This window comes from Callithrix jacchus, chromosome 9, assembly GCF_049354715.1.
Source record: "Callithrix jacchus isolate 240 chromosome 9, calJac240_pri, whole genome shotgun sequence".
NCBI lineage: Eukaryota > Metazoa > Chordata > Mammalia > Primates > Cebidae > Callithrix > Callithrix jacchus.
In genome coordinates, this window is record NC_133510.1 from 100,066,580 (window position 1) to 100,091,302 (window position 24,723).

Consider the following 24,723-nt stretch of genomic DNA (forward strand, 5'->3'; position numbering starts at 1 on the left):
GTTTAAATTGTCATCTCTGATCCATTCCTTTGAGGGAAAATTCCAAGGGAAAGCTTTTGGTTCCCTGAAACCATTGGAAACCCCTAAACATACCTAAAAAGGGGGCAGGGGGCAGCTAACACTGTGTCATTGGAAGCTCTTAATAAGGAAGCTCTGGGCTGGAGGTTGGTGCCTGAGCAGGTCCACATCTCTCTTAGCTGAAAGAGGTTCCGTTTCTCTTGGGAAAGTGGCCAGTCTTTCAAATATGCAAGGCCCGTTCCAGAAGGAAAGTTACCTTGGAGGCTCCACTCCAGCCCCAGTGTTATTTGTCTTATAGGTGGCAAGGTTTCCTCTTTTCCATTACTTCCACCCTAGGGATTCAAGGTATGTGCCTATTCAATCACATCATTCATTCATCAAACTCTCATTGAGCTATTAACACAAGGAAGGCTGCGCTCAGCTCTAGGGGACCAGGAATGAACTAAACCCCTGTACTGCAGAAGGAGGAAGAACTGGATGTTGACACTAGCACTTCATAATAATTAATAAGCACCAATATTTTCTGAAGGCTGAGCGTGTCCTGGGAAGTGAGCTAAGAGGACCCACATGTGAAGCCCCATTTACGCTACCCCAGGTGAATCCCATTCAAAGGTACTTTCCAAAAGGGCAGAGGCTGGGTCTAATTTGATTGCTAGGGAACCTCTCGTGTTTCCACAATGCTTGAAACACGATGGAGACCTCAAGGTATATTTCTTGTGAATGAATGAATAAATGAATGAATGATACAATCCTAACTGTTAACTGCTTAAATATTAATGTTCTGGTCATTTCCTTTCATGAGGAGCCTGAGGCCTCAGACCAGTTAAATAATTCGTCCCTGATAGCCGAAACCCAGATTCCTTCCCTGTTAGACCACAGTGCCGTCCCCCTGGCCCTACCGGGCACCTCAGTAGAAACCCAGGCCCACCGCGGAGCGGGCTGTGGACGGCGAGGCTCGCCACGGGCGCCCTCTGTCGGCACTCGGGTGGAGGCGCAGCGGCCCCACGAGCCGACGCGCAGGTGAGCGGACCTGCGCAGGGGTGCGAGCAGGTGCGTGGCTCTGGGAGACGGAGAGCGGGACGCGGGCTGACTATGTCAGCCCCAAATTATCTGCCTGTCTTTACATGTTTGCTTTCATATTTGGAGATGCCGAGCGCGCACCTTCAGTGGGGGATGGATATCACCTGTGGGCTTCAGGGCAGTCATCCTTGAGACCTCTTGTACCTCGGGAGGCCTCTTGGCCTCTTTAAGGAGCGGGGGGTCGGGGGCACAATTGGGGAGAAGGAGCAGGAGAACTTGAGTTAAGAATTGTCCCCGAGTTGGAACCAGAGGCAGCGGGAAGCCAGCAAGAGGGAGGCTCTCTCTAGGAACTCTAGGTCCATCTCTTCCCTCAGGGGAAGAGGGAGGAAGTGGCCTTGGGATGTGAAGTTGCCTTTGGGACAACGGCCAGAACCTGAGACGCAAGCGCGGCCCAAATGAGTGAGAAGCGGGGACCTTGGCTTCCTTCGTTCCGAACCTTCTTTGTTCCAGTCCCGCCTGGCTGCGCAGGCCGTGCACTCCTCGAGCTTCAGGGAACCTGTTTGCTGAGATAATTGCATCCCACTGATATTTGGGTTATTCTCCTCAAGCCGATGTAATTAGACTCTCCCCCGGTGTGGCAACCTTACTTAATTCTTCTAGTTTCTTTAAAAACACAACATTCACCCACATCCAAGGCAAAAGTTAGAATCAAGAAGATCCCTACTTCCTTTAAAAGTGGCAGCTTTGTTCTGCTTTTAACAAGTAAAATCTACTTTGGGGAATGTTTTTCGCTTCCCCTATCCCCATAATTATTTCTATCATTTATATTTTATTTGGCCTATTGAATTTCTGAGCACACAAAGCCAACTTTATTAATTTCTCTCTAAAACTCCATCAAGAAATGTTTATCTCTCACTTTTTTTCATTGGAATAATATATTCCCTAGATGGTGAAATTTCGCTCCATTTATTAGGAATCAAGTATAACAAGACAGATAAAAAGAAAAAGCAGAGGTGGTGATTTATTCTAAAAAGATAGGACAAAAAATTCAGTTGTCTCTGAGAGTTGGGGGAAGTGGGGTAGGAAGAGGCCAGGCCATGGCTCCATGCAGTTCACTGAAAGCAGTTTTGAGGATATTTGATTTGGAACCACTGTTCTTTCTTTACATAATATTCGGCAAGTTTCTAATCATTGTATTCCAGATATTGAACACAAGCTTTTAATCCCTTCTACTAAAATGTTTTGTGCCCATTTGAACACTTTAAAATTGAAATTCTAAATTAGTATTCATTGAAAACTGGTTTGACACAAAGAAAGGAACATGAATGAAACCTTCTAAGCCTTCTTTGCATTTCCAAGTGCGTGTTCAATTCTTTAGGAAAGTCATTGTTATTGGTTTAGGGACGATTTATTCAATTCCCAAGTGCCACCTCCAGAGGGCACAGCTGTCTCAAAAAAATTTTGTCAGTTTTTTTTCTTTTTTTTTAAGTTTCTATAGTTTTGTCCAAGCTCTATAAGGGGTCTCTAACATCTATAATTGTGATTCCTGGTATCAAAACTGGAAATATTGTTACGTAATATATTTAATGTTTACTTAGATGTTATAGAAATCCATTATTTGCAAACAACAAGTTAACATTTATGATATTTTAATTTAAAAAAATACAAACTGAAACCCAATGTTGTTAATTTGCCCCAACTGAAAAATCTCTGATTCTCTTCAGTTTTAACTCCAGAGTCAAGCAAACAGCATCCATTATTTTTTTCATGTATTAACAAGTTTATTTGCTTGACTTTATGTTCCCAAGAGGTTGCACTCAAGGCCTTATGTCTCCTTAAAAGGCACGAAATGTGCTCCATCTTCCGTATAATATTTTGCATTTGGTTGTATTTGGTGCTCAATGTATCGTACTTGTAGAGTACGGTATTATGTTCAGAGTAAATGCCTTGGCAGCTTTTTACTCTCGAAGCTACACAAAACGTCTGGGGGATTTATTTTTGCAGCATCTAAATTTATGGTGACTATTTATTCAAAAATAATTTTATTCATTTATAGAGGTGGGAAAGCTGATATGCATTTGCTCAGAAAGGAATGGCATCATTTTCTTTCAGAATGTACATTAAACAATTCACTGTCTTCCTCCTTTGTCTCAGCCATCTCTGCTGTGTTTAGTGTGAAATTGAATTGTGTAAAGCTAAAATCTAAGAAGAGAAAGCACGAAGGGTTCAGGCAATGATTTACATATATTTCTTTCCTATGTTTTCTTTCCAGCTTCCACTTGCTGCTCACTTTGGGCTATTTTTTTTCCTGTCATTTATTTTTTTCCCGCTGGTTAATGCTATACGCAAAGAAGCTGGCAACAGGATGTGAAAGGGACTGTTTGTAAGTATTTAAAACTGTTTACCATCTATTTAAAAGAAAAAGCTTTTTAGGTTTTGGACGCTTATTTCCATACTGGCATGGAAGATTGTGGAAACTAATACAGGGTAGGTGTCGAAAGTGTTTAACTTTCGTGTTTGTGTCTTCCAAGATGGGAAGGAGAGAGAGCAGCCACCAGAACAGAGTGTGTTCTGTAAGAAACCATGCTTTGAAAATGTTGTTTGCTAAATGTGTAGAAGAATTGAGAGAGGGCTTGAAGAAATATCCCTGAAGTCAAGTTAAGCCATAGATGAGCCATTCAGAGCTAGTCTGTATGGAGCAGAAGTGTAATTAGCAAATCTATACATGTATCCCTCTTCCATTTCAATTCAAAAAACTAAATGTTAGCTTAATGATTTATTTCATGGCCTCATGTATTCTAGTTTCCTCGAGTATTAGTCTAGTCAGTAAGACTGTAGAAGATCTTTCATAACAAGAAAACACATCATCTGATATATATATATATTTTTCTCTATTCCACCAGTAAGTAGCCTTGTGTTTAACCAAAAATATCTTCCATAAATAGGTATCAATACACTGGTCACCTATGGAGTTGTTGATCAGGACCATTCCCATTTAGAGAATGCCAGACTTGAAATTTTAAGGCAGATAGAAAATCCAAAGTGCTTTTCTCCATCTGACTCCATGAGGCTCATGGCATACATTTTCTTAGGTGAATAGATATGGACTGAAATCTGATGGGTAATTTGCAAGGAATTATCATAAGCATTTGGGACTTTTGGTGCTATCGTTCTTTTGATTTAGAGAATACATTTGAAGGTAGTATAGTGGAAAGAATTCACAGGATGATGGAGTTACATAGCATATTTGAAATGGAAGCGTCAGAAAACCAAATGCTTCAGCAAAGCAGAGACAACTAAAATAAACACATACTCTCCCTCTTACTCTTCCCCCACTAATATATCTTAGAACTTACTTATTCATCTGTAAATATTGCCTGTTCCATATGAGATCCTATACCATTGAAGGTGAGTGACCCAGGAGAGCCTTGAGAAGTGGACATTTGTCAGTGGATGTGCTTAAGCAGAGGTTATCAGGAATGTGTCCGGGGTGCTTCCCAACTTTGGAGGAAGGTTTTATTAGGTGACATCTAAAGTCACCTGTCAGTCAATATGTTTTGTGATTGTTCATTGAACTTGCATTAGATTCATTTTATTAGAATCTAAGACAGCTTTACAAATGCCGAAGTATCAAAAGGAAATGTGAGATAAAGACCAACAAGCTAAAAGCATGGCATCCTAGATTAAAGGTGGGTTATCCCAATTGAGGGTCTTATTTCTTGGTCAGTACTGCCTGTGAGCCTAAGGATGTGTGTTAATTACATAGGTAGTACAAATTTTCTGTCTCTGGCAGTTGAGTCTAGTTTGCAGTGTTTGTAATTCTAATTCAATTAGAAATGCATTCAAAGAGCTAATGTTATTTGCAAGAATTTAGAAGTAAATTTCTTAGCAAAATAAATGAAACTTTCGTAGAATGAATCATAACCTAATTTTAAAAAGCTGGATGTTCTTCTATTAGCTTTGCTTAAAGTCTGGCAGAACTTTCGGGAATTCTGTTGTGGCTACAGAACCCGTGTTCTCACTGTCTGACTTAATTCAGGATCTGTCTTAAAATTTTTCTTCGCCCAACTACAACCACAGTCTCTAAAGACGATTCATTTATTTAAAAAGTCGATAATCTAAACAGTTCCTATTTTTCCCTTCTTGTTGTCAAGGCATCCCCTGGTTGCCTGTATATCCATGTAGATTAATGAATTCCTAGTCAGGGGCAGCATCTAATTCTGTGTTGCAGATGGAGTGTAATGCATTATTGATGTTCAATAAACATCCAAACAATAGTACTATCACCTTCCCTTGGTTACATTCAGTGATTTTAGCCCAATGCAGTCATGGGCTGACTTCATGCAATCAGAACCAGAAAGCTGGGACAATACTCTTGTGTTTAATGTGAGTGGCCTCCTGGTGGCACTAGCAAGACACCTCCTTTGCACAGAAAGGTCACATATTTGGCAGGCAGAAAAGATCCAGGATCCAGGATCCCCAAGTCACATCCTGCCTTTTCAAAGTCGATTTGATTACATTTGCTATGATGTGGTCAGGTTCCTACAATTTCTCTTCCGTCTCAGAAAGTGGTTTGGGGCTGGGCACACACATTCTTGTGTTAATTCCTGAGGTGACACTTTTAAGTCCCCATGTTTGATTTTCCACAGTTCCAGAAAGAATGATTTTTTTACTCTTTGATCCTATAAGAAAAATCCGATCGTTTTTCTCTCTGGCAGTTCAGGCTGATGGCTTTTGTTCTCTCACCATTTTAGCAGGTATGTTCTTTCTTAAGCAAGTCAGAGTCATGGAAGGGGGAGGTCCATTAGGACACTGTAATAATATATATAAATAACAAGCTGGTGGGATTACAAATATAGCAGAGTGATTCTTAGAGCAAAAACTGGTTATGGTTATTGAGCTAGAGTACTGTTTTGCATGGTCCAGAACTCTCTTTTAATGTCATATCTGTTCCATTTTTTACTTTTAAAACCCTCTTCTGCTTGCTAAGAAGAGACCACACAGGCTAAGGAATAAAATGGGCTGGATGCGTTTCATTTAGTCAGGTACCCTCCTTACCCCTTGGTCCTTCTGGTGGTTTTTGATCCCTCTAGTCTAATAATGTTACTTGGAGAATTCAAGACAACCTGAAAAAGCAAAACAATGCAAGGAAGAAGGGCAGGGACAATGACAATGAACTGAGCTCTCTAGGCTGTTCACAGAATGGCAGCAAAGACAAAGAACTTTTTTTCTGCTTTAGAAAAGCTGCCATTACCTTTCCTCTCTTTCAGACGCTTTTTTTTTTTCCTGTTCTTGGCTTCCTTGCAGCTTTTAGCATCTTTTCATGAATGGCTATTTTGCCTTCTCTTTTTTAATCAATAAATAAGATGATGTTACTGTTACTAATGTACTATTTGAAAATAGAGGTTTTAAAGTGGCACTCTTGAAGATTTTAGAATAACTGCAATTTTAGGTCTCTTCTTTTTCTTTTTCACCTATTGAACCTGATTTTTTTCTAAGCCAGAGTGTTTTGCCTGTTTTTTTTTACTGCAGGTTTTTTAAAGAAAAGGATAATTGAAAGTTGTTCTACCTATACAGCTTTTTTTAAAAAAAATCATGTTTCTCAGTGAAAAACAACCACACTGAAATGAAAGGCAGCTTTAGTCAGACCAGAACAGATTCACCCTAGAGCTGACACCCTAAAGGCAGAGGGGAGAAACACTAACGTCCCAAGTCATCAGTTTGGGCCATTTCAGTGCTAAATGACAGGATCAAGAAGAAAAATTTTGAAACTGATTTTTAAGACTGTCTGAAAAAGAAGACTGAAATGAATATTAAATGATTTCTTTGGGGCTGTCAGAAGTAATAATGGAAGAAGAGACAGGCCCATCTTGCTTCTGATGGTAGGATCAGGGAATTCGGAGTCAAGGTAGATTGGATATGAAGTTCTGTCTCCGATTTTTAAGAAATGTTAATGAATAGAAGAAAAGGGAAGCAGCAAAGGCCTCTGATGTGAGTAGTTAAGAGCTGGAGGGGGAAGAGAAAAGATACAGCATCATACGTGTTAGGAAGGAGATACCATGACGAACATGTGTCAGGCTCTGTATTTTATAGGGATAAAAGAATAGCCCCTTCCCTGTGAGGGTATGCTGCATGAGATATGGATATGGGGATGGATTTGTCTGAACACATCCGTGCTCTCTCCTACTCCATCCCCACCAAAAGCCATGCACATTTATCAGTTGGCTGGTTAGAGTGAGGTTCCAGACTGGCTGCTGAACAAGCCCATATGGCATGAGGGTTGGATTTATGTTTTTGTTCTCATTAGCACCATGTTGGAACCAACAGAGTTAGCTGACTAATTAATACAGAGATGCATTGGGTGTTCTCTGGGATTTGGAATCAGTTTCCCTTAAATTAGCCATGTCAATTACCACAAGTCCATAGATACCAAGAGTTGGAAAAAGATCTGGCAGGATTTAAAAGCAGATAGGGAAACAGATAATTTGAATAAAAATAGAAAAAAACACCAATTTTACCAGGATTATGCTTTTTCAGCACATGAATTCTAACCATCCAAAGCTTTGTAAAGGACTGATACAACATTTTGATGCATTACTTTTTCTATGATTTGTTTTCAAATATTTTTTAATTCAATATTTTTCTGTTCTCTGAATACATGGGTTAAACAAACATAATCTTCAGCTTTCAACTTACTGTTTTTGAAATGGACAGCAAGCATTAATTCCCCTATCTTTTGGAAGGAGTATCCCAGTTTCTTTTTTGGAAACAAATCCATCTTTTCTTTGTCTTATGGGATTGTACCTCAAGGTACCTGGCCTTTTGTAAGCCATGAGGTGGGCAGTTTTTTATTAAATCTAAGCCAGAGGTTCTCAACTGGGGGTAATTTTGCATACTAGTGAACACTGGGCAAAGTCTAGAGACATTCTGTATCAGCTGGTAGGGGTGCTTCTGGCATCTAGTGTGTAGAGGACATGGGTGTCACTAAATATTCTACAATGCACAGGACAGCCCCACCTACACCAAGGAATTGTCTGGTCCAAAATGTCAATAGTGTCAACAGGACCTTCTCTTCTGGAATTCAGAAACTTCAGTGATATTATATAAACAACAAACTCAAAAAATGACTTGAACTTGTTTATTTGAGTAGCAGCACCTAGTTAGGACTGTCACGTTGTTCCTGCTAGCTAGGCCTCCTCAGACCTTTCTTCATTCCTACTTTTGTCTGTGCTGGGGTCTTCTGCCTTTCGATCTGTTCTGTGAGCTCCACCTTACCCCCTTTGATACAGTCTTTTCCCTTTAATTAGCCAGGGAAATTTTCTGTTGCTTGCAATCAAAGAGCTCTAAAGTAATGTGGAATAGCTGACAGTTTGTTAACATACGTCTGTCAACTGGCACCTTCTAAGTAGACAGTACCTTACAAATTTTAAATATGGTTCTTATGTAGCTTTCTGGTGGTTGAGGGTCGAGTTAGAGCAAACAGAAGCAGTAGAAAAGAGAACCCCATACATAATAGGTTTCTTGCCTTGACCTCCAGGGACCTAGGGCAAGCGACCACTGCAATGATGAACAGAATCAATACAGCAAATGATTGCCTGGGAATTCACTGCAAAGCAAGGAAATAAAACATTTTCCAGGCTGGTAGGGCATCAATGGCTGCAGATCAAGTGAAAATCCTGAAGAGTAAGATTAAAAAAAAAATAAAGTGACCCACCATTTTTTAAACAATGTCTGCCTTTGACCTCCTTGGGCTGTTTTGCACAATATCTAAGCCAGGGCTACAGATAAAGAATTTCTTTTCCCTTTAAAAAATCATTCTTCTCATTTTAAGCTTGATTTAAAAATGATGAAAGCATAGATGATAATACCTTACTCACAGGCATAGAAATTTTCTTTAAAGATTTTAAAACTCAGCGCTGACACCGAGCTTGGTGCTCTGTTTGATTAAACAGCAGAACCTTTTTTCAAATTGAGATGATCCAGTGAACATAGTCATTTGATTACCACGGCTGGAATAGGGACTGTACGTGGCTACATACGTCTGTTTAGCTGCTGGAGACCTTAGGGGCTGCCTCATAAAAATACCTATTTTCTTGGAAGCTTTTCTTTCACTAAGTGCATGGGTTTGAATATGTTAAACTGTTCTTCAGTGAACAAAATCATAAAAATATGTGAGCATACAGATAGAGGGTTCGTGTTTGAGATCTCATGAGGTTCATTGTGCTTCCAAGACAAGGTTTCTTTTTTTTTAAGATGCCAGCAAAATGCCATGGTATTTTATTTTTGTCTCCGGTAAATTGCTCTGGAAACTTAAACAAATTAAACATCCTGTTTTGTGTTTCTGAGACTCACTGGGGAAACTCAATCTCTTTAGTCTGAAGTTTCAAGAGGAAGGAACATCAGAATATAAGATATTGTTTATAATCACCTTTTGGAAATGGTTATGCCTATGCTGGCGTGAAGGGAGGTGCATAGGCCATTCAGTATCACCTGGAACAAGCAGTTCTGTTTATTATCTAAAGAAGAAGAGAACAAAGGTGAAGTTTTTGGAGGTGTTAAGTGTGTGTGTGTGTGTGTGTGTGTGTGTGTGCATGTGTGTGTGTTTTGTTATGCTGTACAATGTGAAACCTGTTCTGTTATTTATTTTAGGAATTGACTTCTAACATAATATATTAGTTATACTCAGTTAAAATCCATTGTTCTAGTCATTTTGAGACAAATTTGAACGTAAATCTTCATAAAGGAATAATTAATGATCATCATTCCAACCAAGGCAACGTGACCGAAATTAACAACTAAAACTTAGGGGTTGCCTTTGGAATTAATGGGGCTTTGTTTTTCATGAGTCCCTAGACCCGAGGGGTGAAATTAGCTGAAATGACTAATTTTAATGTTTCCTGCTTTCAACGAGGTCTTCTTGACAATAGAACTGTCTGGCTTGGGTGCTTTTCATGAAAACATCTTAACCCTCCCCCCGCCCCCACCTGCTTGAACTCTCAGTTGAAATATTACATTTAAAGGCCAAACAGAACCCAAATGAATGGATGATAGCAGCACCTTTCAAATGTCACTTAAGAAAAAAATCTATGAACTGAAAGCTCAAGTCCTTTGGGAAGGAACAGAAATGAACTGACTGTCACCTTTCTCCTCCCTCCTCCTTCTGCAGAAATACTGGCTTCCACTTTCTCTGCTCTCTCCCCATTTTCTCCTTCCCTCCTGTCCTTCCCCCATTGCCTCCCACACACACCTAAGTAATATGAAATTCTGGTTTGGGTGTATGCCCTGGAGGCTGATCTATGCAAGGAGTGTCATCCATGGAGGTGTTTCCTTTTGGAATGTCATTGTTTAACTTCAGGGTCCTGTTATTCTTGTGTGAATGAAATGTCAGAAAAGAAATTCACCATGTAATTTCCCGGGCATTGACAGGCCTTTGCCATCTGTCATTGGATCGTGATTTTACCTTTGGTTCCCTGCCATGTTTAGGGTTTTGACCTATCCCTTTGAGTCCTGGTAATTTTACCTCTCAATATAGCCTCCGATGGAGGTCTCTGCTGCCAGCTAAGACTTTTATAACTTTAGGGAAGGAAGTCAGTTCTTTTATAGACTGCTTATTATTATTTTTAAAACTTCAAGTGCCATGGATCCTGTCACTTGTGCAGCGTTGGCTTGTGATTAATCTCATGTGTATTATCTATTTTCATCCTCAGTGTTTGCCCATGAGAAAGGGCTGCATTGCACAAAAGTCTCAGCCTTGCTTTTGAAATGTAGGGCTGAGCTCTGTTTGCTGAAAGAGGCAGTTTAGAAGAGAAGAACTGGTGTAGGAAGAGAAAAAAATCGTAATTGTTTTGATAAAAAACCCAAGTTTAATTGGAAAGAAGGAAAACTGAAGTTTTTCATTCCCTCCATAGTGAAGATTCTGAAAAATCCTATTGCTCTGAAGTCAGAAGATGGATTTTATAAAGTACAAGCAGATTGTCTTTGAACTGAATTTTAAAGCTCTGCTGTCAGAGTTGACAAGTTCCCGAATTCAATTTTCAAACTAAAACTTAGAAAACTGGGGAAGACACTGTGTCTCCTCAGTAGCTTATCAAAAGAAATGAGGTGGCAGCTCCCACTGCTGTCTCCAGCTGGCCAGGCAGAGGGAGGTGGATGCAACCCAGTCAAGTTATCTCGGCTCCCTCTCATGGATCACGTGTGTTTGAGAGGGGCTTTGCTATGAGCTCAAGCTTGCTGAGATTGGAGGACCATGACAGGCAACCAACCTTTTCCCTAAGAACAGGGAGACTTTTACCATTTTCAGAGGAGCTTTAAGTACCAGTGATCCTTGCCCAAGACCTATTGGTCTTCACTGTTGGCAGATAAAGGATAAAGACGCATAGACATTAGCACAGTAGTTGCTTTACAAGCACAGTGTTAACCTATAGAATTCCAGGCACTACCAGGGCCCTTGTCTTTCTTTTGGGAAAGATATTAGCTGGTGATGGCTCATAAGTTCTCAAGATCTTCCTTGTGTATGTAGACAATAACTAATTTTCCTAAAAAAAAAAAGACAAGGGCAACTAACAACTATACTAATATTAATACAAGCAAATATTAAATATTTACAATGTGCCTTAGAGCCCATTTAAACCTAATATCAATCTAATGAAGTAGTTAATATCCTCAACATTGTGTGGATGCGGGGAGTGAGTTTATTCATGATTTCCTAACCTGTAAGCAGAAGTGCTGGGATTGAGACCCTGCTCTGTCTGACTCCTCATCTTGTCCTCTTAACGAGGGTTTTACACACTCATTTAGGTACTTGGACTATTTTTGCCCCTTAGCTCCAGTGTTCCTCTATAATCTCACTGTTCTCCCCTGAGTCTAAGGAACCTGACTGGCAAACAAAGGAAGGGAGCCAGTTTGGAAGATTCTCTGGGAAGTTATTTGGGGCCAGGGTTGAAAATGGTACATTTCGTTAATACATAATTCTACATTATACTGCAAAACTACCACCGAAATAAGGACAATGATGAGCTCAGTAGTAGAATTTCTTCCTACAGACTTTTTCAGAAGTAGTAAATATCGTGACCTTTTGAATACTGTAGGTTATGTGATTCTGTTAGTTCTTAGATTTTCACAGTCTTTCATTCTGTATCCATTTGGTCTCTGAAAGTTCAGATTTATTAGTTACTTTATTTCATTTTTGTTCCTGTAACTGTTAGAAAAATTTATTACATTAAAATCTTATTACCCAAAGCTCTCAATTAGCCAGACTTCCCCCCACCTTTTCCATATTCCACTTTCAAAAGAAAAAGAAAAACCATAGAATAAATAAGTTCATATCAGAGTTTCTTCTAAAGGTTAAATATGGCCTATGGTCTAATGCCTTTTTGTTAGATGTTAAAATATGAGCATATTTTTTTTATGATTTTGAAATGCACGGTCTATTGTAAAGTCTGAAAAAAACATTAATGTGGTTGTTTTAGTAAGGGTAAGCTAAAGTCTGTGACAGAATCCCTGCACTTCACTAGCTCAACTGTAAAATTTAATGTCTCATTTACCCACAATCCAATAGGAGTCAGTGGTGGGGGTTGCTCTGCTCTGCATACTCATTCAGGTACCTGAACTATTTCTGTCCTGTGGCTCTGATATTCCTCTAGGATCTCACCGTTCTCCCCTGAGTCTGAGGAACCTGACTGGCAAACAAAGGAAGGCAGCCAGTGGAAGATTCTCTGGGAAGATATTTGGGGCCAGGGTTGAAAGTGGTACACAGCTTTTCTATTCAGATTGCAATGGCCAGGGGCCAGTCACATGACCTTACCTAACTGCAAGGGAGGCTGGGAAATGTAGCTTAGCTCTGTACCCAGGAAGAAAAAGGGATAGGGTTTGGTATCCACCTAGCCCTGTCTCTATCATAGCAGTATTGTTAGAGTTCTTCTGGCCCTTCCAATATTGTGGACCATCTAAGAAAAATCCAGTTATCATCAAGATTAGTGGTTTCCAAAATCTGGATAATTAAAAAATATCTCTGAAATTTCACTTAGACCCACACAGAATCAGGATGGGCAGGGGGTGGGGATAGATGCAGGCCTGGAATCTGAGTTTCTCAGAAGCTCTGCTCATGATTCAGATATAGAGTGTCGGTTGTTGTTTGGGAATCACTGATCTAGATGATGCACTGGATAAGGCAGCAGTACGAGGTAACTCATTTCAGGAAGATGTTAGCACAAAGGACTAGGAGAACAAAACAGTAATCTTTAGTTACTTAGTAAATTACCCCAAACCCTTGTTTACACCAATTATTTGAATTAATTGAGACTTTGAATATGTTAGGTGATCAGTTGTTCTGGAAGTCCATAGAGTGTTACCTAGATAAAACTGCTTCATTTCCCAGTGAAACACCCCTTGTAGGAAGAGATCCATTCTGGATTTTATGAACAGACTGCCTACGTTTTATTGTAATTTTGAAAGAATTGTCCATGTCTCACCCTCCTATCAAGCACAATTACAAATTCCTGGTCAATACCCTGGTAGAGGTGAGGTAATTGTGGTAGTAAAACTGTTTGAAGCAAAACCCAAAATGTCACTGGGTTTAAAAATCAAATAGTATAATTCCTATTTTTGGTCTTTAAGTATATGGAGTTGCCAGTTTGTTCCTTGCATGAAAAATAGGTTGAAAGGTGTTCTGACATGCTTGGGACCAGAAGTGTTTTGGATATTGGAGTTTTTCAGATTTTTGGAATATTTGCATATATATAATGAGACATACTGGGATGAGACCCAAATCTAAACGTGAAATTCATTTATGTTTCATGTATACTTTATACATATAACCTGAGCTAATTTTATATAATATTTTAAATAATTTTGTGAATAAAACAAAATTTTGACTGTGAGCTGTCACATGAGATCAGGGTGTGGAATTTTTTATTTGTGGTGTCATATTATTGCTCAAAAATATATCTGATAAAATGTGCACTCTTTGAACCTTCATAACACAAATTTGTTTAAGATCTCAAATTATATATTGCTGTGATCCAAGTGGAGGCTGAGAAGCCTCTGGTGCCTGCACTTCCAGACTGAGAGCAGCATTACAAACTATTCTGCAAAGCGCTTTAATCATATTGCCCTCAAAACTCTTCTGTGTTCTACATTGCCTACCTAATAATGTCCACCCTCCTTAGCCTTTCATTCAAGCATCCTCAGAGTCTGACCTCTCTTTGAAACTGCTGGGGAGCTTTCCAGCATTTAGTCTATAGGCCCTTTACCCAAAATCTCTACTCTAGCCAATTAGTCCATTCATTATTTCCCAGAACATCTTGAGTTTTCTGTCCCTTCATCCTTGTGCCTTGTAATTCCAAACACCAATCTCTTCTCAAATGAAATCCAATTACTTATTGAAGATTCAGCTTGAAATGTCACCGACTCTGAAACCTCCCCTGTTCAATTTAAGTATGGCAATTGTTGCCTGTATTTATCATGCAACATTTTAATTTGGTGTTTGCACGTTAGGCTTTTTACTTGAGTATAAGCTCCTGGAGATTAATGATTTTACTTTTATTTATTTATTTATTTATTTTGAGATGGAGTCTCACACTATTGCCCAGGCTGGAGTGCAATGACATGATCTTGTCTCACTGCAACCTCTTCCTCCTGGGTTCAAGTGATTCTCCTGCCTCGGCCTCCCATGTAGATGGGATTACAGGTGCATGCCACCACGCCCAGCTAATTTTTTTGTATTTTTTAGTAGAGATGGGGTTTCACCATGTTGGCCAGGCAAGTCTCGAACTCCTGACCTCGTGATTCACCTGCCTCGGCCTCCCAAAGTGCTGGGATTATAGGCATCAGCCATGGAGCCTGGCCATGATCTTATTCTTTTTTTTAACCTCTTGTTTCCTGTGGTGCTTTAACTATTGGCAGGCATTTGATAAATAACCTTCATAATAAATAGCATTTAGTTGAGGATTATGATGCATTGTGAAAACCCAACCTTAAACTCTTAATTTAGAGCATATTTTCTCAAAGTGGAATAGTGATACAAGTTATTTTGGGGAAGAATATCTGGTTATCTTTACACAGGTTGCTTTACTGCAGGACTTTTCAGAGCCTTTAATATGCTTATAGAATGTCATGTGGTAATGTGACCATCTTTGAAAGGACGTCTTATGCATCATATTTCATATACTTTTGACCACAGAATTTATTATTTTTTTTTGTGAAGCACATTGATAAACCAAAGTTTTTAGTAATACATTTTGGGAAATACTAATTTAGAGTAATATTCCACCTTTTTATAGTACCCTTTGTTACCAAAAGTGCTTTCACAATTAAGGTCATCCTCACTTTTCTCTGAAAATCACTGATTGCTCATGAGAAAACAAAAAAAGTCCTTTTTTATTTCTAATTTGCACTTCTAGACATAATTATTTTGGGTATTGTGTATATGTATGTTTGTAAACTGCCCAAAATCACCAGATACTTTTGGCTTTAGCTAAGAGACATAGTTCAGCAGAATTCCCGGTGATCTAAATGAAACCTATAATAAATGAAGACATGCGGCAGAGAATCATTCTCTTGTCAAACATCTTTGAAGAGATATGCAAAGACCTTTGTCTTAACAGCAATTTTCCTGAAGGTCACCCACCATTCAGACTATTTATGTAAATCTCCACTAATGCCAGCTTTATTTAATGATTTGCTGAATGTTAAGTCAACAATTAGGGTTTTTTTTTTTTAAATTATTGATTTATCTGTTCCACACCTTCTTTCTGTGGACACACAGATTAAAAAAAAAAAATCAGATCATTGCGTGTTTAGATTTCTCTCCTTTAAATCAAGTCTGTTACCATCAGCAGTCATTTGTCAGGGATGTAATTGCATTTACAGTAGATGAGATCGAATTTCAGAGCAAGAGGAGTTAAAAGATATTTTAAGTTGAAGTTAAACCTATGATTTTTTATGAACTTTGGGGCACCTAATTAAATGACTAGTAACAAGGAGGAATTTCCAAATGTCAAATGTATAATTATTAAATAAACAAGAGGTGGCCTTTCCAATAAACTTCTCTGCTTTGCCCTATTACCTCTCAATGGGTCCCAAACGAAGTCTGCTGATGAACAGTACAAAATTAAGATGGATTTTCACAGCTGATGGAAGCAAATCTTGTTTTCTGGAACATAATCACTAAATACATAGTGGAAGAGTAGATTTGAATCTGGCAGATCTATAATGAGTCTTAATTTTCTCTCTCAAACCATACATTATAAAACAATGCTATGCCATCCCTTTTCATGCCTTTGTTTCCCTCAGCCTTTCTTACCATTGAGCTTCACCACCAACATTTGAGAATTCAAAACACTTGTTTATTTTAAACTGGAAGGTGAATTAAATTTGGTGGAGAGTAGAGGACTGGAAGACAAGTAAAACATTTTAACAGTCAATGGAGCATAATATCATCTATGTTAGAGCTGATAACAGAGAGTGAATGATCTTTCAGACTATACAATTATTAAGGATGAGAGATCTCATTTTTTAAGTCCCCATTTCCAGTCCCCATTTACTGCTGGTATTTCTATAGACATAGTCATGTTTGACAAATTTCTGGAGGTTTTCACCAGTCAAATATTAGGATCTATTATGTGCTAGAGAGAACAACAGACACACAAAAAATGTCAGTTATTTTTTCTGCCGCTGGGAAGTCTAAAAGATTGTGGAGTGGGCAAGGTATATACAGAGTAGAAATAATTAACAATTTTTATAATGAAAGCTTTTGTCATTTGTTATTATACAAGTAATAAATGAATCTTTTTTTTTTTTTGAGACAAAGTTCTACTCTGTCACCAGGCTGGAGTGCAGTGGCACAATTTTGGCTCACTGCAACCTCTGCCTCCTGCGTTCAAGTGATCTCATGCCTCAGCCTCCTGGGACTACAGGTGCCTGCCACCACACCTGGCTAATTTTTAAAAAATATATGTTTAGTAGATACAGGTTTTTCCATGTCCTCCAGGCTTGTCTCAAACTCCAGACCTCAGGTGATCCACCTGCCTTGGGCTCTCAAAGTGCTCAAATTACAGGTGTGAGCCACCACACCCAGCCAAATCTATTCTTTTACTTAAGAATATTGTGATGCACGTATTTTTCTCTCAAATAGGTAAATAGAGAGGTAGGTAGATAGATTTAGTTGTTTTCTTTTAACTACCTTCATATTGACCTGCTTAATCTTATTTTTTCATTTCTCTACTAATGGGCATTTGCAGTGTGTGCCAGCTTGGCAGCATGAAATAGAGAAACCTAGATCACAGTGGTGCAAACGAGATAGACATTCATCTCTCTCTCCTGAAAAGAAGTGCCGAGGCAGGCGGTACAGGGATGCCGTAACACCGCAAGACACTGGCAGATACCCAAGCTCTTTTCAGCTCACTGCCTTTTCATGTCCTTGTCCTCATGGTCCAATGTAGTTGCTAGAGTTCCAAGATTACATCTGAATTCCAGGCAATGGGACAGAATATAGGAAAGAGAAAGCTGTGTCCCTAATTACATTTCCCAGATGTTGTACACACAAGTTTCCTTACATCTCATTGATCAAAATGTATTCCCTGTGTCCATAAGTAGCTGCAATGAAAGATGGGACAAGTAGATTTTTGTTTCATTTTGTTTGTTTGTTGTGTTTAGCTGGGCAGCAATGGGCTTAACTAAAGATCAGTATTTTTATCCTAAGGAAGAAGGATAGAGATTTTGGGAGGCAGCTGACAATCTCTGCCACAGATCATTGCCAGTTGTTTGCTATTACAGACAATGCAAAAATGAACATTCTTGGGCATGGCTAACCATGCTGGTTCACATCAGTAAGTGACACATATTGAGTGAGTTACTAGGATAGAAATTCCTTGAGGAGGGGCTTGGAGGAGGAGGAGGAGGTCATGGTGGGCTGGGGTGGCTGGAGAGGCCATTGCTGTTGAGGTGGATCTGAGCTTGGTCCTGCCACCTGGCAAGTTGCAGATGGGAGGAGTGACTGGTGCTATAGGCAAGCAAGCAAGCTAGAGGAATGGCAGGCACTGATTCATTCACCCCTCACCCAACAGCTGTTGGTTGAGCACTTACTATGTGCCAGACTCTAGTCATGCAGAGATTGGACTGACAAGGCCCTACCCTCATTGCAACTCACAGACAAATAACTCATGGCACTTGGATAAGCACAACAGCAAACCTTTGGGATAGGCTGTGAGTGGAGTCAGGCTGGATAAGAAGGCTTGGGCTAGACTAAAGGGAACGTGGATGGCTAAAGAGATTAAACCTGATCTTGTAGCCAGTGGGGAGCCACTGAAAGCTTTGATCAGAGGAATGATGTGATCTGAGCAGTGTTTGAAGAAAGCAAATCTGACATGCACAGGTTAACTGGAGGAGGCCAAGGAAGACATGAAACAAGGTGGGCAACAAGAAGCTGTTCCCGAGCCTTCCCTGTGCTGCTATGGGGGCCTGTGCTAGATAGCAGCCCAGGGGGCTGTGCAGTGTGCAGGCTCAGGCACACTCTCTAGAGAGAACTGGTCTTGGGTTTGGAGACTAGTTCTTTTCCTTAGCAGTGAGTCAGGCATAATCCCTGTTTTAGTCTGCTCTCGTTGCCATAACAAAATACCATAGCCTGGGTTCCCTATACAATAGAAATTTATTTCTTTGCAATTCTGGAGGCTGGGAAGTGCAATATACAGGTGCCGGCTGACTTGGTTCTTGGTGAGGATGCTCTTTGTGGTTTGCAGATGGTTGCCTTCCTTCCATGCCCTCTCGTGGTACAGAGAGTAAACCCTGGTGTCTCTTCCTTTTCTTATAATGACACCATCCCTGTTGAATTAGAATCCCACCCTCATGACCTCATTTGACCATTATCACCTCCTCACAGACTCTATCTCCAATCATAGGCACACTGAGGGCTACGGTTTCAATATACAAACTTTGGAGGGATGCACACCTTCAGTCCGTAACAGTTATAGTTGTCTGAAGCACAATTCTTCCTTCTACAGAATGCGGGGAAGTTCCATCAATCTCTGCAATTGGGTTATCATCATAATTAAGTGAGGTGAGGTGTGGAAAGTATCAAGTATGGTGTCTGACACCTGGGACATATAAGAAAAACTGGAAGCTAGAAGGGACAGATGGGTTGAGGACTTCAATGGAAATATTTTAGGACTTGGAGTATAGATACAGAAGACAAGGGGGAGCAAGGGTACAGAGAAGATGCTGAGGATCTGAGCCAGGGTGATGAGGAGAATGATGTCAATTGACAAAAATAAAAGCGTCTGAGAAGGAGCAAGGTTTGAGGGAAAGATTGATGGGTTTGATTTTAGGTGTGTTGCATTTGGTGAGGTGGCTGGATATGCAAGTGGAAATTTCCAGCAGACAGTTGAGGTTTATTTACAAGAGAGGATGTATGGCTGCTAACGACAGCTCCTGGGGGATACAAAATTGGTAGAGGCTGAAATTCAAGAGGAAAGAAATAGAGAATGCAAATGAACCTGCACAGACCCAATAAACTGGAGGCTCTAACCTATGCAGGAGGAATTTAGTTTTATAAAGTTTTCTGGTTGAACAAACGAACAGGCTGAGGCAGCGTTGCATTGGGAGCTGATTTCTCTGGATCATTTCCTCAGTTCTCTGCTTTACTTTTGTAGACACATACTGTAGACACAAAGAGATAGTTTGGGGTCCAAAGCCAAGTAAACCCACAAAAAGGTACATCTTGAGCATTTGAGTTGTTTATTTCATATGAGGAAAGAAATGGTTTTCTCAGTAATAGAACAATGTAGCTGGGAAATTTCTGTGCTGGGACGTTGTCACTAAACACTGCAGACTTGGGCGGTCTGAAAGGCCTTTAGCACTTTAGGATCCAATTAAAAGGGAATTATTTTCCATTCTACAGCTAAGGAAATGGATCAACAAAGAGGCTGAACGACTGTTTTAAAATCTGACAAATGTAACATGGCAGACAAGGAAATGGGATTTAGAAGGCTTCCACTTTCTGAGATGTTAAGTTATTTTCTTCTTAGTGTGGCCTGTCAGTTCTCCCAGCAATGAGTCAGTTGAAATTAACCTTTGATAGACTCATGCCAGTAAATAAAAAAATAGCTCACCTTTATCCAGTTGCAGGCAACAGGAAAGAGCAAGTACATAGAATTTATTTTCTCTCCATCTTTTGGACTCTATGCATACAACCCTGCATCCTCCTCCAAATAAAAGTAAAATATTATTTTCTTCACTTTAGTTTGTAGCCACTCACTCTATTCTGCTAAAATAGTTGTTACTAACAGCCCTGATGTCTTCAAATCACCATATCCACTGGACTTTTAAGAAAATCCCCATCTTTCTGGCTTTTTCTGCTGTTTTTTTATGACTTTATTGAGATCTCTGTCCTCTTGGCTTTCTTGATGCCTCACTCTGCTGGTTTTCATGGCACCTCCAAGACGCTTCCTTCTTGGTTTTCTTCAGGGGACCCCTACTGCTTACTAGTTAAATTCTGACATTCTTTTCATCCTAAGCAAACTACTTTTCCCAATCTGTATACGTTCTCGCCTGGCTGCCCTAATCCATTCTCATTATATCAATTAGCATCAATATACCAAGTACTCCTGAATCTTATCTCTGGCCCAGATTTTGCTTCCAAGCTTCACACTTATGTCAACCTGGACAGCTTCATTCAGGTATCTCATAAGCACCTCAAGATCAAAAAATCTGAAACTAAGGGGCTCTTCAAGTTCTTTTTCTTTTTTTAAACCATTCTTTCATCTATACAAGTTGAAATCTGGAAACCAATATTTATCTCTTTCTCTATCACCACTCTTTCAGCCCCAATTCAGTTGTCAATAATTCACCAGCCACTGCCAACGTTCCTTGTATTTCTCAAGTCTAGCATTTGTGGAAGATAAATACGGGATACTTTATAAGAAGGGAAAAGGGGTAAAAGTTAAGATTTAGGGATGTCAGAGATATTGATAGTGTGGTTAAACTATGATCATTCTCACTTTCGTCTTCAAGGTAGACTTATCTGCCCAAAAATGATCCATGCATTTTGATGAGATGCAACTTTTTATTAAAAAAATTATTTTTTGGTAAGTAAGTGGTAAATACTGGAAATTAAAACGGTGACAACAACAACAAAATAGGATTTTGTAACAGAAAGTGCATGTGCATCCCTTTCTTCCATTTTCAGAGGAGCATATGAAAATCCAGGGGGGTAAAATGACTTCCTTAAAGGTTGTAAAGGTATTTTCTAGCAGTTGTGCAGATTTTTAAAATTTTCTCCTCTGCAGTCTTTTTCCTTTGCCGTAAGTCTTCCTTTGTAATGTATGGTGCCCTATGACTAGTAATGACTCAAGAAACACTCATAGATTAGGTTTACTCTCATTCTCTGAATTTTATTCAATCCTTTAGAATATTTATGATGATTATGGAGGTGGGGTTTGGACAGGACCAGACAATGCTGGTTGCATACATATCTTCATCCCCTCTCCCTTCCCTCTGCTAGGTATCACCCATCAGTTACAGCACCATATTCTTAGTGATCCCAGGAACAGTCCCCAAGTCCCTAACACAAGGATCTAGGCAGTTAGTTCAATCAATTGGGGTCTTTAAGAGAATTGAAACCTATTTTTCATCCCTTCAGGAGTTGGTACCCCTATTTCTTTTGTTTTGGGGGTCATTGCACTGGCCATTAATGCTCTGAGGAACTTCATCAGCCATTTAACTGAAATCTTATCATTCCTCATGTATCTGTAGATTATTACTGAGTAGGCAGTGCTTTAAGAGCTCCTGTCTTTCCTGTGCTGAATTTATAATCATCTATGAGATGGTGTGCTGGATATTTATTTCCTACCCACCCTAGACTTTTCCCATTAATCTAACACTGTGCTGAAGCCTGGGCTGAGTCGTGGACTTATTCTTTGTAGAGTTTGTCAGACCGGAGTATCTTCGACTTATAGATGGAATAATTTAGGCACCAAGAAGATAAATATATAGGCATAAGACAGTAAGTCAAGAGTGGAATGTAAGCCCCAGCTTCCCAAGCTTCAATACCAACCTAGTATACCTTTCTAACACCTACCACACAGTGTTTTCTCAACTTCTCAGCTTTCACATACTGTTCTTTCTTTCTTTATGTTAATTTTCTCAAAGTTTAATAAAAATGATATTTATAAGTTGATAAATTGTCTGAGGCTCAGTGTGCCAGATGGCAGGAGCTGTAGGAGACCTGTTTCATCAGGAGTAGAGAGAGAATGGTGAGGGAATAGAGAAAGAGTAGGAGACACTGTAAAATGATAATGAAAGAATGGTGACTAGGTTATTGTAACAGTTTTGGAAAGAAATTCCTGTTGGATTTAAAGATACTTAGTAAACTGGTGATAGATATTCATTGTATGATTTCTTTATTTTTAATACTGCCCTGGGTATCTTGAACAAGATGATTAATATAGCTCCTTTTTTTTGAGAAGATTAAAATCTCATCAGAGAGATAAATACTTATAGAGGGTGTAGAGAAAAATGTAAGTTGTATCTCCATCAGTTTGCATGCCTGATATTGGTGTCTCATCCTTCTGATCTTAGGTCTGGGATGGCACCACTAATGCCTTCCCAGTCTGATGCCTGAGTACCACCTTGGCAGATCTCTCTCAACTTTGTTTTTGTCTTCTTAGTGATTGGTCACCAAGGGTTATGCTTTCCTTGTTCTTTCATCCTCACCCCCTTGCTGAGGCACATAAAGATGCTCATGAATTGTTGTATTATTTTATCTCTCTGTACTTTGGCCCTTGTAGCTCTTCCTTCCAATTCAACCATTTGGCAAAATCAAATTCATCTCATCCTGACCTCACACCTGGATTATTCTACTCCCTTCCAATTTTTCAGTCCTGCCAGAACCTTCTTTCTAAAGTAGCACTTTTCTCAAATTGTTTCCTTGCTGAAGAATTTGTAGGTATCTCCTATTGCCCATGGTCTATATTAATTGCTTAGTTTTGAAGGCATTCTCATTATTTCCCTCTATTTCATCCATCTCTCTGTATCCATCATTATCCTCAAAACAAGGCTGGGGCTTCATTAAGGTCAATTTTTTGGTTCCCATCTACTTTGAGATTCAATCTCATCTCTAGTATGTGGGATTCCTGCTCTGCTTACCATGAGTAGCTGCTACTTTGCTTTTCTATAGTCTACCCTGTGTCTTCCAACAAGCCCTCTTTTATTCATGAGTCAGCTAATTAACAAACTGTCTTCCATGGAAATAAGATCAGGTAGATGTGATTCCTGCCCTGATCTCACACTCACCCAGCACTCTCAGCCCTGGGCTCAGTGCAGTGTTCTGTACATCTCTATTGAATTGAATAATGATGGCAGCCCCTCTACTGCATAATTTTGAGTGAATTACCTGACCTTTCTCTGCTTATAGTTCCTTATTTATAAAATAAAAATAACAACAGTACCATGCACACATATTTGTAAAGTACCTAAAATAGTGCCTAGTTTGCTGTTAGCACTCATTAAACTTTAGCTATTATTATTGTTATGTAGATTCTACAACCCACAATGCATAGTGAAAATAATATACAGTCTCACATTGTCTTCTGATGTCTGTCTTTCATATCCTTAGCCTATTCTCTCAACTGGTCTGGAAGCTTTGTATGGAACCCATCCTTGTCATTACTCTGGAGGAGCCCTGATAGTACCTTGTGCAAGGCTTGGGGTCTGTTCTCAGAAGATTCTTATTGACCAAGTGTGAGTTTGCATAAAGTCTTTCACATCTATTGCTATGGCCAGCATGAAAGAATGATGGGAAGTAGATTGGATTGGCCCTCCCCAGAGACCGCCCAAATAGTGCAAGGAGGAGGAGCGTGAGTGATTATGGAGATGACAAAAATAGGCACTTTTCGGGGTATTTGAGTTCATGTAAAAAGGACTTTCGATAAGAAATTAATCCTGAAGCTGGAGGTCAAGATGAAAGAAGAGCATTTGCTGGGCTCCTTCTGTGAATAGGAGGAGCCTGATGCTTTTCCAGGACCACCTCATTTAATCTTCCCAACAGCTCTGGATGGTGGATATTGTTATCCCTAGTTTATGTACCTGGAGCCTGGGGTTCAAACTTGATATTTGTCTGGCTGAACTCACCCAGATAATCATCATCTGGTTTTCCTGCTATACCAGGAAATGGTATAGCATGTTTGCCGTTTTGCTGTGTGACAATTTGTAAGAAAGTCTAGCAAAGTCGTGTCACTTAATTGAACATAATGCGACACATACAGGCCATGCAACGTTAGCTGCCAGCACCCAGTTTTGTTGTGCCTCTGATTAGCGCAAACTCTGCCTTACTTTAGGAGCTTGGCCCCATAGAATCTAAAAGGTGGGTAAGTAAATGAGTTTGGCCTTGGTGCATATGGAAAGGGCAGGGATGTCCCATTGCTTGGGCAGCCCTCTACAATACAAGCATATAAGGGATGATTTGAGAGACATCCTGGTTAGGATTTGAGAGACATGAATAGACACTCTTCCTTCTCTCCTGTCAAACACATCATGCTGGGTTATAAGGAGTTTCTACATTACTTATTTCTTTGGGTAAAGATATTGGCAGTGACTTTTAAAAATAGACAGGTATCTTAGGAAGGGGAAACCACACGAGGCAATTATTAGCTATCAGTATCCTGGCTCAGTGAGTGGACCTGTCATCCAGGGCCT

The 24,723-nt window shown here is 39.7% G+C and overlaps 1 long non-coding RNA gene across 5 annotated transcripts in view; it reads left to right on the plus strand.

Annotated features, from left to right (window-relative positions):
- LOC118144310 (uncharacterized) overlaps positions 1–24,723 on the plus strand; it is a 70,890-nt gene that overhangs the window by 14,653 nt on the left and 31,514 nt on the right. For 3 of the 5 annotated variants that reach the window (XR_013522384.1, XR_013522382.1, XR_013522383.1), the window contains one exon: positions 3,311–23,769. This is a non-coding gene — a long non-coding RNA (uncharacterized LOC118144310). The remainder of the gene's footprint in view (positions 1–3,310; positions 23,770–24,723) is intronic. The other 2 variants (XR_008473934.2, XR_008473936.2) reach the window with 2 other exon arrangements.